At 47.9% G+C, this 17,251-nt stretch overlaps 1 pseudogene; it reads right to left on the reverse strand.

Annotated features, from left to right (window-relative positions):
* Positions 1-7,968: 7,968 nt before the first annotated feature.
* LOC102433246 lies at positions 7,969-10,290 on the reverse strand (annotated as a pseudogene).
* Between the last annotated feature and the right edge of the window lie 6,961 nt (positions 10,291-17,251).

Consider the following 17,251-nt stretch of genomic DNA (forward strand, 5'->3'; position numbering starts at 1 on the left):
AGTCAGGGCCCATGCTTAGGTTTCAGGCTCAATAACCAGTAGGGAGTAGAGCAGTGGTTTTCAACCTTGGCTGCACATTAGAATCACCTGGGAATCTTTTTAAAATCCTGATTTCTGGGCCTCATCCTCCGGAAATTCTGTTTCTTTGTTACTAATGTTGTGGCCCTACCCCATAACAAAGAAACAGAATTTCCGGAGGGTGAGGCCCAGAAATCAGGATATTAAAAAGATTCCCAGGTGATTCTAATGTGCAGCCAAGGTTGAGAACCACTGCTCTACTCCCTACTGGGGATCGAGCCTGAAACCTGGGCGTGTGCCCTGACTGGGAATCGGACCAGCGACCTTTTTGGTGCACAGGATGACGCTCAGCCAACTGAGCCACACTGGCCAGGCCTCAGCTCCTTAGGCCTCATGTGTAAGCTGGGTCTGGTAAGAGCACCCTTTATTTCAGCATTTCCCAAGTGTGTCTTCTGGAAAACTACTCAAGGTGTCATTGCCAATAAATTCATTTAATTTAGAAAATGGAGTAAATTGAATTCACTTACTGAAGTTTCTTAAGTCTGCACTGATACTTTAGAGGTTCTGTGAAAAGTAGTAAAGAAACCTGTTTCATTTTGTTTAGCCCTATGGGGCGTGGGAACCTTTCCCTGCAGCATAACACCTGTTGTCATCCCATGGGAACACTGCTTTACGTAAACTCTCTGGAGCTGTTTCAGAAGTTGCATTTTAATTAACACAAAAACTTACTGGCTTTATGAAAAGGAAGGCACTGGCCTGACCAGCATGGCTCAGCGGTTGAAAGTCTACCTATGAACCAGGGGATCAGGGTTTGATTCCCGGTCAGGGCACATGCCTGGGTGGCAGGCTGAGGGCTCCATCCCCAGTGTGGGGCGTGCAGGAGGCAGCCAATCAATGATTCTCTCTCATTATTGATGTTTCTATCTCTCCCTCCCTCTCCCTTCCTCTCTGAAATGAATAAAAATATATTTTTTAAAATTTTAAAAAAGGAAGACGCTGAATGTCTAGCCTGTTTTGCCGTAACCCTCTCTGCCCCATTGTCCGCTGGGGTGGTTGTGAAGGGGGGGCAGTCGTGTTATAGTTGGGCTGTGTGAAGGCGTGAGGGCCCACGGGAGCAACCTGAACGTGGAAGAGCCTCCGGGCTCCGTCGGGCTGGCTGGTATCAGCAGGGCCCCAAGGTGAAATTTCAGCTCCAGGGTAGAGTTGGTATCCAGTGTCTCCCTCTGTAAACACTGACCTCAGCTTTGGTGGGTATTCGCTTCCCAGCTTACCTCCCAACAATGACCCAGCTGGGTCTAAAGGCAGAAAATGATGTCACCAGCTATCTAGAGTCATTCCCTAATTAATACCTGGCCCATGAACACCTGGCTCGTGTGTTCTAAATTAGGACCACATCTCATTGTCATCCCTCAGCTGTGGGCAGCCAAGCCAGGGGCCAGGGCTGCCAGAACTTGGGATCATCCGAGGCCTTCGGCAGTAAAGGTCAAAGTAAGAGGCTGTATATAGCCCTGCGTGGGGGATGTTGGAGGAGGAAGGGCCACGTGTGCAGGGGCAGCAGGCCCACCGGGGGCTTGTGTTTGGGAAGGCGGCCCAGTGGTGACTAGCTCCCGGGAGCGTGAAGTAAGGCTGGCTGGAGCCTTTACCTGCGCAGCCCTGGGTGGCTGGGTAGGCTCCACCTGTTGATGGAACACTCTAGTTCTCTTTTCCCCAAATTTGCTCCTCCCTTCCTTCCTCCCTCCTTCTTTCCTTCTCTCCCTCCCCTCCTCTCGAAAATATATTTTTACTGATTTCAGAGAGGAAAGGAGAGGGAGGGAGGAACACCAATAATGAGAGAGAATCATTGATGGGCTGCCTCCTGCACATCCCACACTGGGGGATCGAGCTCACAACCCAGGCATGTGCTCTGACCAGGAATCGAACCGTGACCTCCTGGATCATAGGTGAATGCTCAACCACTGAGCCACGCCGGCCGGGCCAAACCTGCCTTTCATAGGTCAGAATCACAACCAGCTCTTACTGCATACACAGCTTCCCATACCCACTCCGGAAGGACTGAGGCAGTCTTCTTTGTAATGAATGCACTGCGTGGTCTGTAGGGTGAGGCAAGTTTGGGCAAACACTGCTCTAGTTGAGCTGGGATCTTACACGGCAGTAATGGGCTCAGTCCACTCCTACAAGGGCTTTTGTTTCCCATCAGCTTTTTTTTTTGGTCCAGCTTGAGCTCTGTGAGAGTCTCATGTTGTCTCAGAAGGGACAGCAAGGGCCTCGTCCTCATCTTCTTTTCTTTTTTTAATCTTTATTGTTCAGATTATTAAAGTTGTTCCTCTCCCCCCCCCCCCATAGCTCTCCTCCACCCAGTTCCCACCCCACCCTCTGCCCTTACCCCTCCCACTGTCCTCATCCATAGGTGTACAATTTTTGTCCAGTCTCTTCCTGCACCCCCACATCCCTTTCCCCCCAAGAATTGTCAGTCCAGTCCCTTTCCATGCCCCTGGTTCTATTATATTCACCAGTTTACTCTGTTCATCAGATTTTTTATTCACTTGATTTTTAGATTCACTTGTTGATAGATGTGTATTTGCTGTTCATAATTATTATCTTTACCTTTTTCTTCTTCCTCTTCTTAAAGAATACCTTTCAGCATTTCATATAATGCTGGTTTGGTGGTGATGAACTCCTTTAGCTTTTTCTTATCTGTGAAGCTCTTTATCTGACCTTCACTTCTGAATGATAGCTTTGCTGGATAAAGTAATCTTGGTTGTAGGTTCTTGCTATTCATCACTTTGAATATTTCTTGCCACTCCCTTCTGGCCTGCATAGTTTCTGTTGAGAAATCAGCTGACAGTCGTATGGGTACTCCCTTGTAGGTAACTGACTTTTTTTCTCTTGCTGCTTTTAAGATTCTCTCTTTGTCTTTTGCTTTTGGCATTTTAATTATGATGTGTCTTGGTGTGGTCCTCTTTGGATTCCTTTTGTTTGGGGTTCTCTGTGCTTCCTGGACTTGAAAGTCTATTTCTTTCACCAGGTAGGGGAAGTTTTCTGTCATTATTTCTTCAAATAGGTTTTCAATATCTTGCTCTCTCTCTTCTTCTGGCACCCCTATAATTCTGATGTTGGTGCACTTGAAATTGTCCCAGAGGCTCCTTACACTATCTTCATATTTTTGGATTCTTTTTTCATTTTGCTTTTCTGGTTGGGTATTTTTTGTTTCTTCGTATTTCAAATCTTTGACTTGATTCTTGGGATCCTCTTGTCTGCTGTTGGATCTCTGTATATTATTCTTTATTTCAGTCAGTGTATGCTTAATTTCTAGTTGGTCTTTTTTCATATCCTCCAGGGTCTCACTAAATTTATTGGCGGTTTCCAGAAAATTCTTGAAAAACCTTATAATCGTGGTTTTGAACTCTATATCCAGTCGTTTGCTTTCCTCCATTTCTGTCATTTGTGACCTGTTTCTTTGTCTCCGCATTTTTTATGCTTCCCTGTGTTGGTAGAGTGGTTTTGTGTGCTAGGTGTCCTATAGGGCCCAGTGGCTCAGCCTCCCCAATTACCTGAGGTGGACACTCTTGGTGCACCCCTTTGTGGGCTTTGTGCACAGTCTTGTTGTAGTCTTGTTGTAGTTAAGCCTTGATTGTTGTATTTATCACTGGGAGGAATTGACTTCCAGGCCAATTGGCTGTGAGGATCAGCTGTGTCTTCAGTGGGAGAACTTCTGTGCTGAAAACACCCTTCTGGGGCAAGACTTGTTTCAGTGGGGCTTTGGTGCTCACTGAGTCTGCCCCCTGCGTGTGTTCCTTATGGATCTGAGGAGTTGTAATCTGGATGGTCCCACTCTGACCACTGGGTACACTGGCTCTTGGATCTTAGGAGGTGCTAATTTAGCCTCTGCCTGAGGCTACCCAGCAGGAGCTACGAAGAGATCTGCAGATTCCCCTTCCTTGTTTGGGGTTTGGAGGTGCCCAGATGAGGCCCAGCTGTGAAGCAATGCAAGCTGCTGTGGGGCCTTGGGCCTTCTCTTGAAAGTTCTGGATCTGTCTGGCCCAGCTGCAATTTGTTAGGTAGTTTTCAGATTGCAAAGGGCCAGGGCATTCATATGCAAAAGCCTCTGCCACAGCCCGGGTGGGGTAGGGTCTCAGGGAATCAACAGGGTGGAGCAAGCAGCTATGGCTGATCCTCAGCCCTGCCCTAAGGGGCCCCGGGTCTCAGTGTTCCGGTAATTGCTGCAAGCACCTCTGAGGGAAAGCCGCCCTCAAGTTCCGAGTTCTGCCTGCTGCCAGACAGTCCAGTTTCTCCCCGTATGAGTCCTGGGTCCCCAGAGACTTCCCAGAACTGGAGTTCAGAGCAGTCGGGAGCTTGTGACTCCCTCCCGATTTAAAAAGACAGCCGTGTCCTCAGGTGCCAGCCCCTTTCCGCATGCTCGAGCCTCCGTACCTCTGCACTTTACTTCCGCAGCTCCTCTGAGTCTCAGTGTGCTTTTCTCTTTCCTTCTAGTTGTAGAATTTCCACTCAGCCAGCCTTCTTGTAGTTCTGGATGATGTCCGTTTTGTCTTTTTGTTGTATTTTTGAAGTTGTTGTTGGAGGCAGCAATATCCGGTGTTTACCTATGCCGCCATCTTGGTTTCTCCCGTCCTCATCTTCTTCAGGGCTCTGGACTCCTAGCCCCTCTAGCCAAGGCCAGGTCATAGCCAGATGTTGGGCCCCAGCTAGAAGTAATTTTATTTATTTATTTTTGTGTTAATCCTCACCCGAAAATTAAGAGAGAGTGGAAAGGAGGAGGAGAGACAGAGCGAGAGAAACATTGATGTGAGACAGACACATCAATTGGTTGCCTCCCGCATGCGCCCCAACCAGGGCCAGGGATCGAGCCTACAACCGAGGTACGTGCCCTTGACCGGAATCGAACCCAGGACTCTTCAGTCCGAGGGCCAATGCTGTATCCACTGAGCCAAACCGGTTAGGGCTAGAAGTAATTTTCGAAGAGGCAGTTGGATGGGCCGTTGGTTGGTGTCTTTTATGTTAAACCCCTGCTCTAATCGGTCAAGGGTATTTATGTGCAGAATAAGGAATGAAAAGTAAACTGAACATGTCCCTACTTCCGGGGCATTGAATAACTTGTTCACATTTCAGATAACAAGGAAGTTCTGGAGATGGATGATGGTGGTGGTTGTACAACAGTGTGAACGTACTTCATTCCACTGAGCTGTACACGTAAAAATGATTAAAATGGTAAATTTTGTATTATGTATAGGTTTCCACAAATAGGGGTGGGGGGGGAACAGCTTGTTCAGGAGACAGTACACATAAAAATCAACTGAGGAAGACATTTACAAAGTGACAAACCAGCACATTTTAAGAAGCACATGGATACTCGAGTAAAGTAAGCCAAATACCTGCACAGCTTTTGTGCTAGAGGTAAAAATGGGTAGGTTGGCTCTGGCCAGTTTGGCTCAGTGGATAGAGCGTCGACTTTCAGACCGAAGGGTCCCGGGTTTGATTCCAGTCAAGGGCACGTACCTCTGTTGCAGGCTCCTCCCCATCCCCGGCCCTGGTCAGGGCTCGTGCAGGAGACAACCAAACGATTTGCTTCTCTCACATTGATATTTCTGTCTGTCTTTCCCTCTTTCTTCCACTCTAAAAAATCAGTGGAAAAATATCTCGGGTGAGGATTAAAAAAAGAATTGGTAGTTTGGAAAGTTATGCAAATGAAAGAGATGGCGCCTGTGAAGAGAACAGTAGGTCATATGCAATAGAAAGCAAATTTTCTAAGGGAAAGAGTCTTCTAAAGAGGCAGGCCTCACACTACCACTGGGTAGCAAGTGTTTGCTGGGGGAATGCAGATGAGGGATCGCAAAGAAACTAGTGACAGGGGAAGTCCCCCTGGGTGGGTAAGGCCTCTTGCTTTGAGTGAGTAGAGAAATATTGTCTTGATTCACAGTGATTTTTCGGTATTGTAACTCTGAAGTTACAGAAGGCAAGTCCTGGAGGCCCCCGAGGAGCGAGCTGTTGGAGATGGTTAGAAATGGCCAGGAGAGGTGGCCAGCTGCCGGGTCCTGCATCTCTGCTCTGTCTCAGCAGGAGCTGAGAGGGACCCGGAGGTGGGTCTTAGAGCAGCATAGGCAAGGGCTTTGAGCAACAGGCAGCTCCGAACCCGCTGGGCAGCTGATGTGAGACAGGTGGCTTTCAGAGAAGGTGTTACCTGCCAGGAGGACCCCAGATTTGCAAGGGGGACTTCACTCAGAACAACTGGTGTATGAGCTGAGCTTTATTGGAGGCAAAGATGCTGGGAACCAGAGCCACTGTGGCCTCCCAGATGGGGCTGGGGAAGAGAGTAGGAGTGGGGCTGTGTGTCTGATGAGCTAACCATGCCAGCCGAGCCATCTGGGGCTGGTCTGGCACGTAGTAGGCGTTCAGTAAATATTTGCCACAATGAAATGAATTGAAAACCCGCTTGTTTCTCTTTTGTGTGATTTGCTTTTTGTTTGTTTTTGTTTTGCTCTTAATTTTCTGGTGAAGAGTTATTTCTTCTTTTTAACAAGATGTATGGCCCTAGCTGGTTTGGCTCAGTGGATAGAGCAGCAGTTCTCAACCTGTGGGTCGAGACCCCTTTGGCGGTCAAATGACCCTTTCACAGGGGTCGCCTAAGACCATCCTGCCTATCAGATATTTACATGACGATTCATAACAGTAGCAACATTACAGTTATAAAGTAGCAACGAAAATAATTTTATGGTTGGGTCACAACATGAGGAACTGTATTTAAGGGCCAGAAGGTTGAGAACCACTGGGATAGAGTGTCAGCCTGCAGACCAAAGGGTCCGGGTTCGATTCCAATCAAGGGCACGTACCTCGGTTGCAGGTTCCTCCCTGGCCTGGGCCCTGGTTGGGGTGTGTGCAAGAGGCAACCTATCGATGTGTTTCTCTCACATCGATGTTTCTCTCTCTTTCCCTCTCTCTTCCATTCTCTCTAAAACATCAATGGAAAAATATACTCGGATGAGGATTAACAACAACAACAAAAAAGATGAAGAAGATGCATGACTCAGCTAAATAAGCCCAAAGGGGGTTGATTCACATCTAGAGCTGGATGGCCCCCGGGGGCGAATGACCACTCTTTCATCCTCACAGGCTTCCTCTGCTCCCCCATGGGTCCCTCTGTGCCCCCCTCAGCTCCACCTCTGCTCCTTCCACATGCGCATCCAGGGCTCAGATACTGTCTGGCTGATGGTTCCCAAGTCCCCCTTCTAAGCTCTCTACCTGCCACATCCAACTGCCTACTGGACATCTCCTCTCGTTTGTTCCTCAGACTCCTGCATCTCAACATGTCCAACACTCACACTCATCACTCTCCTCCGATTTGCTGCTGTTCCTCTCCCTTGGGGTTCCATATATCCTTAAGAAGCATCATCATCTGGTCAGCATCTCCGGTTGGAAGCCTCAGTGCCACACGGGACTTCACCACTTTCTAGCTCAACCTCAGCTTTTTTAAAAAAAATATATTTTTATTGACTTCAGAGAGGAAGGGAAAGAGAGAAATAGAAACATCAATGCTGATAGAGACTTATTGATTGGCTGCCTCCTGCATGCCCCACACTGGGGATCCAGCCTGCCACCTGGGCATGTGCCCTGACTGGGAATTGAACCTGAGACCCTTCAGTCCGCAGACTGGTGCTACCCATTGAGCACACCAGCTAGGGTCCATCCTCAGTCTTTTTTTTTTTTTTTGGTACTACATTTATTGAAAGTGTGAAGATAAAAACAGATTGGTTTTTAAAAGTCAATTTAGTAAATATTCTGTTTGCTATGTTTCTATGACAATATTTGGAAAAAGTGTTCAGTCCTAATTTCTTTGAATTTGTAGAATCACTGGCAAAGTACATCAGGCGAGTAGAGCAGTTTCAAAGGTCCAGTTTCAGACAGAAGGAGCCTTCTCTATTTTGGTTCCAGAGGTGGTCAGACCCTTTCCAGTATTGTCCAGATGTCCTGTAGGTCTACAAAGTCGTCCCAAGCATTGTACATGTCTGTGACGAAGTAGTCGATGAAGGAGATCTGGGACCTGAAGGAGATCTGGGACTTGGGGATGCTGCAGGTGTTTCGGTCAAAAGCTGGCACCACCACAGGTAAGTCCAGCTTCTTTTCTTCTTCAGTCTGAGAAAAATACTCCTCCGAGATGCGTGCAGCCCACTCGATGCACTGCTCCAAGGGCCGGCAGGGGTTCGCTTGATCAGAGTCCGGTTCTCTGGAGACTGGAGCATCGTGTCTACATCACGAGGGTTTGGCTCACTCCCCTCGCTTTCTTCCAGCTCTGCCAAGGGCTTGACGACGCTGTTGACAAACTTATTGATGTGCTTGAAGTGCCTGGTCATCTCTGTGGCCAAGACCATGTCGATGATGGCCTGGCGCAGCGGCCGGTAGTCATTCCTCTCCACGTTCTTGAAGATGTTGCTCTTGTCCTCCTTGGCGGGCAGCTGGAAGGCCAGGGCCGCGTGGTGGCTCTCCAACACGGCACAGTCGTTGTACAGCACGGCCAGCGCGCTACCCGCATTGCACAGGAAGAGGTTGGTCCTCCCCGGGTGGTCCAGGTCGTGGATGGCAGCTGCGATGAGGGCGGCGGCCTTGTCCACTGAGTCTAACGCTTGCTTGATCCTTTCCTGGCAGAGGAAGTAGGTAGTGGCGTGCAGCATGTCGGCAGCGTGGGTGGAGTTGTGGTAGGGGTTGGAGGAGTGGTAGTTGGCTTCCATAATCTGCAGCCACAGCTGCAGCGTCGTCTCCGAGCACTTCAAGAATTCACAGACCCCAAAGCGAGCGAAGATTTTGAGACCAAGAACAGTCAAAGGCCTTTTCTGAGTGGCCGTCTCCAGCTCAAAGACATTAAAGTCCCAGTTGTCATCGTTTTCCATGGCCTCCGCTATCCGTGGTGGGATATCGTGAAGGGACTCGGAGGTGAGTAAGCTGCCCGAAACTTGATGCAGGTTTTTTGTTGAGAGAATATACTCATTCCCAGATAGTCTTCGAAAACCGTCAGACATCAGGCCCCCAATGAGGTCCTTGGTGTGAGGATCCTCTTCCTTCGCCCCGAACTGTGGGGAATACAGCTCCGAGGTTCTCAGAATTTCCAGGACGCGGTCTAAGGCTTCCGACACAGGCATGGAACTGTTCTCCTGGGCAGCATTGATGATATTGACCACCTTGGTGATGGGCGCCTCGATGGTCATGGAGTGGACCTGGGCCATGGAGGAGTGTTGCCTCTGGCTGGCCACTGCGGGAGTGTCAGAATGAACAGATTCCGTGATCTTCTCAGCCTTACTGTTGCCGCTGTTCACTCGGATAATGGACACATAGTATCTAATTTTTCCTCCCTGTCCAATGACAGGTATTATCTTCACATTTTGTGGTACATTATCTCCGTTTTTGGCGTGGTAAACGCCTTGCCACTCCTGGATGTAGTTGTCCTCACTCGTGATTTGAATGGCGTCTTGGCTTTTCTCCAGTGCAGTGAAGACTGAATTACAAGCCCTGTGTTTCAGCTGTGACCGCACCTCTCCAAACTCCAGCTGCAGCAGCTCCGCCTAACAGGCCAGGAGGCTGGGGTTCTCCCCGTACCTCCTCGTAAAGCCGGCACTAATGAGGGACATCACAGACTCTTCTCCATCCCGCCTGCGTGCTACACCAACAATAACTCTGTTTTCTGAAACTTTTGTTGCTCGAATAGACTTAAACAGCGCCGGGGCGTCCAGCTGCTGGGGGTTTCTGTGGTTGATGATGATGATGTCGTGATTGGCAGCCAGGAAACAGGTCAGGACAGCCTGGACCTCCAGGGCCACCGTGCACTTAAACCCTGCTTTTTCACACGCCTTGCGGAATCCTTTACACTGGATCGGCTTTGAAATATGCGAAAAGTACCTGGAGTTTGAGCTCTCCCCGCGGCGCCCGACACCTGCGGCTCCGACCCGAAAGAAGCGCCCTGGCAGCCTCACCGCGCCCGCCCTGAGGCCCGGGGCTGAGGGGAGCCCGTCGGGCGGCCGCCGGCAGAGAGTCAGGGACGGCATGCACCCGGGACCTGCAGGCTCCAGCTCGGGCTCCTCGGGTTTGGAGGCAGCGCCACGCCCCGCGCAGCACCCGGGGCCCCCATCCTCAGTCTTGATGAGTCTGCCTCAGACATGGCTCTGGAGTCTCTCCTCACGCGACCGCTCTGCCCCAGCCCAGCGACTCCAGACATACAAGCCGGCGCCGGTGGGTTCTGCTGCTGCTGCCAGTCGGGGGCAGCGGATCCATGTAACTCCAATTCCTCTCTGAGGGGCCTGCAGGCCTTAGAATGAACTCCTGCCCTGTGCTCATGGGAGGCACTGCTCTTCCGTGACCCCACACAGTCCTGGGGTTTCTTAGTTCTCCTCTGGAGCCCAAAGTCTCAAGAATGCCCAGCCCGTGAGCTAGAGTGTGTGCCTTTTTGTTCCTGCTAGTTCCCGCACTCGGGCTCACATCTGCTTGTGTCTAGGCCTGTGGGCTGAGAGCTGGGATGCTCACCCTCAGCTGCACATTGGAACCACCTGGGGAGTTCAGAGGATTACCGAGGCCTGGGCACCACCCCGTCCCATGAAATCATTCTCTCTGGAGGTGGGGCCCCGCCACTGGCATTTTGTCAAGGCTCTGGGTGATTGTAATCTCCAGGGGGAGGGTGACTGAGTTAGAGCGTGTATGTTCACTCTCTCCGCCCTGGGTCCTCAGAACTGGGCCGGCTCTGCAGCTCTCCAGTGGGGGCGTCATCAGGCAGGATCCCCCTGCTTGGGAACTCTCACGCTCCCTGTGGCCCCCAGAGAATCAGGCCCTCTGGGTCATTCACCGTGTGGCCCAGCTTACTGCTGGTTCATGCCTGGCCACTGCCCACCACACCCTGCTGAGCCAACCCCGGGGACGTGCCCTGTCATCCCCATGTGAGTCAAGCCCTTTAATGCCGTAGCGAGTCCTGGTCTATTTGCCCGAATTGAAATTCCCTTTTGTCCTTCATGGTCCTGCTGAGATAGCCCTTTTTGAAGCCTTCCCCGGGCAGAGTCAGTATCTCCTGGAATTTCCTTCTAAGTATCTCATGCACTGGTTACATTACATTTTGATTATTCTGTTGTTTGAGGTGGCAGACTGGCTCAGAATAGGTGCTCAGTTCCGGCTGAATGGACAGCTGAAGGCTCAGAATCCCCGGGGGCATCTGGGACAGATAGGCTTAGGGAAGCCCTTGATGGTAGGGACCAGAGGAGACTATTTATAGTTTGTCTCTCTAACAGTGGTTCTCAACCTTCCTATGCCGTGACCCTTTAATACAGTTTCCTCATGTTGTGGTGACCCCCAACCATAAAATTATTTTCATTGCTACTTCATCACTGTCATTTTGCTACTGTTATGAATCGTAATGTTAATATCTGATATGTAGGATGTATTTTCAGGGGTCGCGACCCACAGGTTGAGAACCGCTGCTCTAAGAGCAGGGCCTTGGCTGGATTGGAAACAGAAGGGGCTGCTGATCCCTTATTGACCTGGTGTCATCTTAAAGGGACCGCCCATTGTTTCTTTGACCCTCAGGTGCCCTGAAGCTGTGGAGAGCTTTGGACACAGGTGAGCAAAGTGTTACCTGGCAGAAAGCATGTGTGCTGGTTCCATACAGTTTCAGAATATTCAAACCAACACTGCTACATTTTAAAATGTTGACTATATAAATACCATTATACCAGTCTTAATTCAGTCACCATAAAGAGTAGAAGTTTCCCCCCAGTTCCACCATTATAGCCAGTAATTGTAATAATACTTACAGTTTGGGGAATGTACCGTATCAGGCACAGAGCTAAGCACTTTACATGTATTATCTCATGTAATATTTCTAACAGTCCAACGCGGGATCCCCATTTTACAGATTAGAGAAAGGAGGCTTACCGAGGTTAGAAGAGCTTGCCCGGTGTCACAGAGATAGTGGCATAGCTGGGATGTAGCCCTGTTCTGACTTCAGTGTTTGTACTTTTGTCCTATATTGTGTTTTCTATCCTATATTCCTTCTGCTTGTTCCAACAAATCAAAGTTTTCATTTCCTGTACTTCCAGGCCTTGTCCATACATGCTAGTAGTTTTTACATAATTATACTCACAGCACAGCTATCACATAGAATTATTTCCTTTATATCACATACATCATACCTAATACTTTTTCTTTGTATCATAATATAACTTTCTATCATAATCCACGTCCAATCTATCACCAAGACCTGCTGAATCAGACTTCAGTATATATCTCTAATCTGTAATCCACTTCCCTCCATCCCTACCCTTATCTTTGGTCTGGGCTCCAGCTAGAGCCTCTTAACTCTGCATAATTTTACTTATGGCTTCTTCTAGGAGCCACGGTGATCTTTAAAACAACATAAGCCAGATCATGGTATCCCCCAGCCTGCCGGAGCATTTGGATAAATCACAAATCCTTAACCTGGCCTCAGGGTCCTGTGTACGCCTCCCACCTCATCCCATGCCTTGCTAGGCTCACAGCTTTCTAACCCCATGAGCCTCCTTCCGGTTCCTCAAAACTGCCCAGTTCTGTGCCACCTCAGGCCTGTGGGCAGTTTCCTCTGCCTGGGACCTTTTCCCTCCACACTGTGCCCGGCTAATGCTTGTTTGTTCTTCAGGCCTCTTCTTAGATGCCTGTTCAAAGACGCCGTTACTCACCAGCCCTCTCAGCCTACATTAGGACTCCTTTGTTCACACAGATCATACTTTCTACATTTGTGTGGTTATTTGATTAATATATTTTACCCAAAAAAACGGTGTTTATTTTGCTGAGCACTTTATCCCTAGTGCCCAGCGCAGTACCAGGTGCGTAGTAGGTGATCAATATTTGTTTGAAATAATATTTTTTTCTGTTGCTATATGGTCTTCAAAACTATAATCTAAGAGCGGCATAATACCGGATAGTTATCCCTTTAATGGCTTTCATAAGACATTTGTTTCATATGCAGCTGAAAGAATTGAAGTCTAATGGTCAAGAGAAAAAAATGTTCCAAGTCTCTGGACCAGCCAGCAGTATCAGAAATCTGAACACACTAATAATAACATTATATGTGTACATGGTGAGCCTCATTTTGCTGTTGAAAGAAAAAAATACAGATTATAGGTTTTGAAATCAATTTAGTGGGTTGTGAGCAGCACAGCTTTTAAAAATAGAACAGAATGAAAAATGTCAGAATGCTTTGCAGGCGAGAGGATAAGAATTGTTTTGTAAAACTTTCACTTATATATATAACTTGTTTCCGTTTTATGTGATATAACTATAGATAAAGTGGAAGTATGTACTGGTTTGCAGTGTAAAATATACTTCTTTTTTTCATATTCTTTATTTAAAAATGAAAATGTAAAGGAATATTCTTTACGTTAGTAGATAAAGTACATATTATGCTTGGATTTCATTTAAGTCTGGGTAATTGTATCTTTTTAAAATTAATTAAAAATATTGGTATATCAGATCCATGCCTGTTTTTTTTTTGTTTTTTTTAATTAAATCTTTATTGTTCAGATTATTACATTGATTCCTCTTTTTTCCCACCATAACTCCCCTCCACCCAGTTCCCACCCCTCCCTCCGCCCTCACTCCCCACCCACTGTCCTCATCCATAGGTGCACGATTATTGTCCAATCTCTTCCCGCATCCCCCACACCCTTTCCCCCCCAGTCCATTCCCTTTCTATGTCCCTGATTCTATTATAATCACCAGTTCATACTGTTCATCAGATTATTTATTCACTTGATTTTTAGATTCACTTGTTGATAGATGTGTATTTGTTGTTCATAATTTGTATCTTTACCTTTTTCTTCTTCTTTCTCTTCTTAAAGGATACCTTTCAGCATTTCATATAATACTGGTTTGGTGGTGATGAACTCCTTTAGCTTTTCCTTATCTGTGAAGCTCTTTAAGATACTCTCTTTGTCTTTTGCTCTTGGCATTTTAATTATGATGTGTCTTGGTGTGGTCCTCTTTGGATTCCTTTTGTTTGGGGTTCTCTGCGCTTCCTGGACTTGGAAGTCTGTTTCTTTCACCAGGTAGGGGAAGTTTTCTGTCATTATTTCTTCAAATAGGTTTTCAATATCTTGCTCTCTCTCTTCTTCTGGCACCCCTATAATTCGGATGTTGGTACGCTTGAAGCTGTCTCAGAGGCTCCTTACACTACCTTCGTATTTTTGGATTCTTTTTTCATTTTGCTTTTCTGGTTGGGTGTTTTTTGCTTCTTCGTATTTCAAATCTTTGACTTGATTCTTGCGATCCTCTGGTCTGCTGTTGGGAGTCTGTATAATATTCTTTATTTCAGTCAGTATATGCTTAATTTCTAGTTGGTTCTTTATCACAACATCGAGGGTCTCACTAGATTTCTTGAGGATCTCACTATATTTATCGGCGGCTTCTAGACAGGTCTTTAAAGACCTTAAAAGTGTGGTTTTGAATTCTATATCCAGCAGTTTGCTTTCCTCCATTTCTTTCATTTGTGTCCTGTTTCTTTGTCTCGGCATTTTTTATGCTTCCTTGTGTTGATAAAGTGGTTTTCTGTGCTAGTGTCCTCTAGGGTCCAGTGGTTCAGCCTCCCCAATTACCTGAGGAGGACACTCTTGGTGCACCCCCTTGTGGTCTTTGTGCAGTCTTGTTGTAGTTAAGCCTTGATTGTTGTAGTTACACTGGGAGGAATTGACCTCCAGGCCAATTGGCTGTGAGAATCAGCTGTGTCTGCAGTGGGAGAACTTCTGCGCTGGAGACACTCCTCTGGGGCAAGACTTGCTTCAATGGGGCTTTGGTGCTCACTTAGTCTGCCCCCTGAGTGTGTCCTTTATGTTTCCAGGGAGCTGCAAACTGGATGGTCCCACTCTGACCTCTGGGCTTCCTGGCTCCTGTATCTCTAGGGAGGTGCTAATCTAGCCTTTGCCTGCGGCTATTCAGCAAAAGCCTCCCTGCAGGGCTTGGGCGGGGCAGGTCCCACGAGATCAACAGGGTGGGGCTAGCAGTTATGGCTGCTCTCAGTCTTGCCCTCAGAGGCTCTGCTTCTCAGTGTCCAGGTAATCGCTGCAAGCCTCTCGGAGAGAAAGCTGCCCTTGGGTTCCGACCGATGCCAGACAGTCCCGCTTCTCCCGTATGAGTCTGGGTCCCTAGAAACTCTCCCGGAACTGGAGCTCAGAGCCTGAGACTCCCTCCCAATTGAAAACAACAACCGCGCCCTCAGCTGCCAGCCCGCTCCGCATGCACTCCACACCTCAGTATTTTACTTCCGCACTGCACCTCCTCTGAGTCTTGGTATGCTTTTCCCTTTCCTTCTAGTTGTAGACTTTCCACTCAGCCAGCCTTCCTGTGGTTCTGGATGATGTCTGTTCCGTCTTTTAGTTGTATTTTTGAAGTGGTTGTTCGAAGCAGCAAAACTCCGGTGTTTACCTATGCCGCCATCTTGGTTTTCTCCCAAAATATACTTCTTAATGTGGGTTGCAGTTATAAAATAGAGAAGCACAGCCCTGGTTGGTGTGGCTCAGTTGGTGGGAGCATCGTCCCATATACCAAAAGGTTGCGGGTTCAATTCCCAGTCGGGGCACATGCCTAGGTTGAGGATCCTATCCCTGGTCAGGGTGTGTACGGGAGACAACCGATCAGTGTTATTCTCTCTCTCTCTCTTCTCCTCTCTCACTCTTTTTTTTTTAATTGTATATTTTTATTGATTTCAGAGAGGAAGGGAGAGGGAGAAAGATAAAAACATCAATGGTGAGAGAGAATCATTGATTGGCTGCCTCCTGCACACCCCCTACTGGGGATTGAGCCTGCAACCCGAGCATGTGCCCTTGACCAGAATCGAACCGGGGACCCCTCAGTCCACAGTCCTATCCACTGAGCCAAACCAGCTAGGGCTCTCTCTCACTCTTTATCTCTCTCTCTCTCTCTCTCTCTCTCTCTCTCTCTCTCTCTCATTCCTTTCCCTTCTCTCTAAAATCAGTAAGCATGTCCCCGGGTGAGGCTTTAAAAAAATGTATGGGGAAGCACGATTCCAGTGGCTTGCTTTGAGTGAGGAACACTCTCAGGTCCCAGGTGTCACCTGAGGAGTTATTTGTTCAGGGTTTTGCATGCTTACCTTTCTGACGTGGCCAATGACTAGGTTGCTTGGAGGATTTGGTAGACAGGAGACTCCAAGGGCTACTTTCTTTTTTAATAAACTTTTTATTTTGGTCCAATTCTCAATTTTCAGAAAAGTTACAAGACAATAAAGAGTTCTCATAGACCCCTCACGCGGTTCCTCCTCTTGTTAACATCTTCCACAGCCATGCTGCCCATGGAAGGCACAACACAGGCACATCACCGGCCACTACACTCCAGACGTCAGTGGGAGTTTACCAGTTTCCTCTTCTCTCCCAGGATCTAATCTGTGATCTAATGTGTGTTGTTTTTTTTTTACAGTTTATTATTTATTTATTTATTTTTTTACAATTTTTTAAATTCTTTTTAAAAAAATATTATAGAAACATCTATGATGAGAGAGAATCATTGACCGGCTGCCTCCTACATGCCCCCTACTGGGGATCAAGCCCACAGCCCAGGTACATGCCCTTGACTGGAATTGAACCTGGAACCCTTCAGTCCGCAGGCCAACGCTCTATCCACTGAGCCAAACCAGCTAGGGCTCCAATGTGAATTTCATCATCACATCTCCTTACTCTCCTCTGGCCTGTGACAGTTTCCTAGTCTTCCCTTGTTTTTCATGACCTTGACAGTTGGTGGAGGACGGGTCAGGTGTTTTGTCGAATGCTCCTCAGGGTGGACTTGTCTGGTGTGTTTCTCTTGATTAGACTGGGGTTATAGGTTTAGGGGGAAATATCACGCAGATGAGGTACACATCCCATCACATCCTATCAGAAGGAGTGTGATATCAGCATGGTTTATCCCTGGTGATGCTGACCTCGATCACTGGGTCAAGGGGGGGGGGCGGTCTGCCAGCTTTCTTTCTTTCTTTTTTTAATATATATTTTATTGATTTTTTACAGAGAGGAAGGGAGAGAGACAGAGAGTTAGAAACATCCATGAGAGAGAAACATCGATCAGCTGCCTCCTGCACATCTCCCACTGGGGATGTGCCCGCAACCCAGGTACATGGCCCTTGACTGGAATTGAACCCGGGACCCTTCAGTCCGCAGGCTGATGCTGTATCCACTGAGCCAACCGGATTCTGGCATAGCTTTCTTCACTGTAA

This window comes from Myotis lucifugus, unplaced genomic scaffold (genome assembly GCF_000147115.1).
Source record: "Myotis lucifugus unplaced genomic scaffold, Myoluc2.0 scaffold_1282, whole genome shotgun sequence".
Classification (NCBI taxonomy): domain Eukaryota; kingdom Metazoa; phylum Chordata; class Mammalia; order Chiroptera; family Vespertilionidae; genus Myotis; species Myotis lucifugus.